Source organism: Rosa chinensis, chromosome 2 (genome assembly GCF_002994745.2).
Source record: "Rosa chinensis cultivar Old Blush chromosome 2, RchiOBHm-V2, whole genome shotgun sequence".
NCBI lineage: Eukaryota > Viridiplantae > Streptophyta > Magnoliopsida > Rosales > Rosaceae > Rosa > Rosa chinensis.
The window spans coordinates 45,739,277-45,744,011 of record NC_037089.1 but is presented as its reverse complement, the minus strand read 5'-3'; the positions used below and the strand labels follow the sequence as shown (position 1 = coordinate 45,744,011).

Below are 4,735 nucleotides of genomic sequence, written 5' to 3'. Positions count from 1 at the left end.
CTTCAGGCAACAGGGATAGCAACACACGAGCTCGGCCAACAACCTACTTTTATCCAGTTCGTCCGGAGTGACCTCGTTGTAACCTGAAATGTAGGGGTGAGCATTTCGTCCTTGCTAGCCCAATAGGAGCGAACCCAACCTTATTTAGGTTTGAAAAACTAGTAAGTAAAATGTAACTACTAGAATATAGATTGCGCACATTTGTAAAATCGAGTAACAAAAACAATCATTGTTGTCTTTATCAGAAAATCATATGCAGCATACTTCACACAACTTGGAGCTCCAAAATATTTACCTGGCAGCTAATCTAAAACAATCGGTAATAGCACTACAAGAAAAATGACTTTTTGCAAGGAATTTTTTCCTTGTAAAAAACTGAAAATTCCTTGCATTAACCCAAATGCAAGGAATATTCCTTGCATTTAGGTCCTTGCAAAGAGGCCCTTGCAAAAGAGCAAATACAACAACTTGAAAATTCCTTGCATTTGAGTTCACAAATGCAAGGAATTGTTCATCTCAAATGCAAGGAATTAAACACCTGGGGTTAACTATGGTTAACTGATATACAAGGAGAATTCCTTGCATATCATTCCTTGCATTTTAGTATTAAAAATTAAAAAAAAATAAAACTAAATAATAGAAATATACCCCAAATGTCATTCCACACTCTTTTCTTTTATTTCTTGAATAAAAAACAATTAGTTCATTTGTACATCAAAAATTGAGGCTACACTAATTTATAACAAGATTAACAAAATCAAGATAAATAGCACATAGGTCCAAGTGATTCATGATTTCAGTGCCCTGGAAGTCTCCCTGCAATGAGTGACCACCTGCAAATGCCAGCAGTCTATTAGCACTAATCACAAATTCAATTCATAAAGAAGAGTGCCTTTGAAATAACTAAATATCCCTTTTCTAAGTAAGCAAAACCTTAGACGTTTATACTCTAACTTCCAGAGTCTTAAGACTGAAGTTGCTATATGTATTACATTAGTCATGATTTATGTATTACACATTTTACCATGTACAATGAGATTCTGGAAGTACAATACACATACTCGCTGCACACAGTTTCTCTCACGTTATGCAAACACATAGGCATCCAAAATATTTCTTTTTCTGACACAAAATATTAAAGAAGTACCGGAGCAAAACAATAACCAAAGAGTATGCAAGCTAGTTTTGCATATGCCATGGTAATTTGTAATCTTGATAATTACAACTCTGGCATTCAAAACATGATCATTCTAGCTGCAAATAGGTTTTGGGAATGAGGTAATAATGCCTATACAAGCTATGACGCATATTATCAAACTCTAGACTAAATAATCAAGGCATTCAATCCAGCATAGCTCTATGAGAGGCATACCTCAAGTGGGTCAGTCTCTCCTTCCAACTCAACCATCACAGGAGTATTCATACTGCTCATCAAAACATTAAAACTTTTAATGGATAACGAACATTTTCACTCAGAAAAAAAATTTATATATATATAAACAACCTACAGTTTGAAAATAGCTAATTTGCACAGCACGAATACCCAAGATTCTAGCACTTTCATACTTCATCATATACCATGATGTCTTATGCTAGCCTGTAATGAAAAAAGCACAAGGATGAAAATGCTTAATTCCCAATTTATACGGTAAGAGAGATTCAATAGGACACAAAACCAAGCTGTTTACGAAAAAGAGAGAAGAAGTCATACCGTTTGAAGGCATGCGAACTTTCTTCTTTTTCATTTTCTTTCCTGAAATATACAAACAAAAAACCATTAAATAACCACAACAACTCTCTATTTGAAAAACAATATACATCCATCCAACTCCTATAAGTCAAGCACAAACCTTGAACTTGGAAAGCACTCCCAGCGTTATCAGTGCTACTGTTACCAGACTCCAAATTCGATTGATGGTATCCCTGAGAGTCTTATTTGGCAGTAGATTGACGCGCCTGAAGCAAGCGCGCAATTTAACCCTGAAATATCGTTAGTAGTATAAGCAAATAGGGATCGTTCTATTCCGGGGATTGAGGGTACACTTGTAATTGTGAAACAAATAAAGAAAAGTATTATTTACAAAAATAAAATAAAGAATATAAATATATACAATTGTATAAACAAATAAAGAATTAAAATAATAAAGTATTATTTACAAAAATAAAATAAAGAATAAATATATACAAGTGAACAAAAATAAGGGGGATTTTGTTTTTGGATTTTCGAAAATAAAACTAAGTTAACAAAATAATTAAAATGCAAAAACATAAAAATAAAATAGAGTGAGAGAACAAAGATCAAAAACCGAAACATATGATTAAAATTGATTCAAACCCTAATATTGTTCATCTAAGTCATGAGAGAGGAGTTGATCATGTGAAACATTCGAAAGCAAATGATTTCCCATATTTTACTTTTCAATGCTAATTAACCTAAGCGAAAGCACCTAGATTAATCCTATCAAACATGCAATCAAGCCCTAGAAAGCTAGTCAATCATGACATGTTTAATGCATTAGACATAGAGAAAGGCTATCAACTCAAGTGTACAACTTAGTTATGGAAAAGTCCACCTAATTGCAATCCTCTTCAATTAAATTCGATTCTTGTCCAGAACCTTTACTACTTTTGATTCAAGTTACACAAAACGAAAAGTCGATTTCATGTTCTTAAACCTAGCACCAATTACATGCAAATCCTATAAGTGTCGACCCAAATAAGATAAACATATAAAAGTTTTCTGTAAAGCAAATTTAATCGAACAAACTCACATAAGCAACTTAGAATCACAATTATATGAATCTAAAAATTCTCAATTAATCATAAAATTCCAGAAATTAATATTCATTCAAACACATATGTCAACTAGAACAAAACCAACGAAATCAAAGCAAATGTTACAAAGGAGAATCGGATTACACCGTGGATGAAGATGAGATGAACGAATTGAGGATGTGGTCTCTTGAATCTCGAAAGCAAGCTTCAAGGATGGATATGGATGGTGATGCTCACGGCTTCTCTTCTTCTTCCTTTGGCCTTGCTTGAACTCGTGGAGATGACTAGAGGATGGAAAGAAAATGGAAAGGAAATGGAGAGACAAAGAAGATGGAATGGATGAAGGAATTGGTTTTGAGAGTGAGAGGAGAAGTGTATTTATAGCCCAAAAAATGATGAATGGAGGGTGGAGATGAACATAAATGAAGGGCTAGATATGTTAGACAAATTTGTAAAAAATATCTTCCCACATGTTTATCACTTGTTCAACTTGAATTGATTTTCCTCCTCAAGTTTTTCCACTTGGTTGCAACTTTGGTTTTCCTCCTCAAGATTTTCCACTTGCTTGCAACTTTGATTTTCCTCCTCAAGATTTTCCACTTGGTTGCAACTTTGATTTTCCTCCTCAAGATTTTCCACTTCCTTGCAACTTTGATTTTCCTCCTCAAGATTTTCCACTTGCTTGGAGGTCCTAAAAATAGAAACTAATAAGAAAAATAGAAACTTTCCTAAAATGAAAAATGGCAACTTACTAAAAATGATAAATAGAAACTACAAAAATATAAACTTTCTACAAATAGGAACTTTCCCAATCAAAGAATGGAAACTTTCCTAAACAGGATTTTAATAAGGAAATAACGTAAGAAATGTAGGGAAATGCAGTTAAAACGTCGCATTAAAATGCTCCTATCAAATTCCCCCACACTTAGCTTTTGCTAGTCCCTTAGCAAAATCACACTAAGACACACACTAACACTCAACGAAAATTAAAGACTCTACAAAAACAATGACTCTATTGCCCTTCAACTTTTTGTCTCAGAAATCTCCTACTTTCACTACATCAAGATTAGCACTCAACCAAGAATCAATATGTAGATATTCAAGAGTTAATTAAAACATATAATCCACACATACACAAGTAGGACTTGGTTGTAATAATGGTGATGGTTTCTGTTAAGCATGCTTCGAACAAGTATGATTCATATCCTCACAAGGTATATCCACTCTTTCTTCTCTCAGAATTCAAGACAATGCTTAAAAGCTTATAATCACTCAATTATATGTGAGAGAAAATATTTTGAGGCAATCAAATAGCTCACATATATAAGAAACGAAAAGCACTTTGTGAATATAATTTTTTTTTGAAAAGATCTCATGAAGGATATCAACTACTTGCACGGATGGACCCAAGCCATAGGTTCAACTCTTGTAACTCATCTCCACAAATCAAAGGCTGTCCCATCTTAAGGATCAAGAAGGTCTTATTTAGGGTTGTAATGGGGCCAAGGCTCAAGGTTTTAAGAAATGAAGGGTAAGGATTTATCAAAGTGTCCTAAAAACCTAGCAGAGCACATGTAGATGTAGAGACCTCAAGAAATCCACCAAGGCATTGCAAAAACGTCACTTTCCCTAGAGGTAACATAAAAGGGCCTAATGTCTTCATGTTGGGCCAAATCTTCATTGTAAACTTCCCTAGAACTATAGTGGAATGGACAAAGGCCAAATTTTTCTGTAGTGGGCCTTCAGTTCAAAGTAAACTCCAAAATCACTAAGTATGGGAGACTAAAATCCATAAACATTTTTCTTTCTTTTCTTTTCTAGCCGTACACAATTTTTTTCTTTTCTTTTCATTTTTCACGGCTTTCACAAATTTTTTTTTTTTTTTTCATGGACAAGTCTACCCCCACACTTGAACTTTCACCTCTTCTCAATCTTCGTTCTCAATGCCAAATCCTCAAGT

At 34.0% G+C, this 4,735-nt stretch overlaps 1 long non-coding RNA gene across 1 annotated transcript; it reads right to left on the bottom strand.

The window, feature by feature from the left end:
• Positions 1–648: 648 nt before the first annotated feature.
• LOC112190793 lies at positions 649–2,979 on the bottom strand. The gene is made up of 6 exons (XR_002932592.2): positions 2,920–2,979; positions 1,851–1,980; positions 1,712–1,753; positions 1,509–1,597; positions 1,373–1,424; positions 649–833 (listed from the first exon to the last, which is right to left on the bottom strand). It is a non-coding gene; the product is annotated as an uncharacterized LOC112190793 (long non-coding RNA).
• Between the last annotated feature and the right edge of the window lie 1,756 nt (positions 2,980–4,735).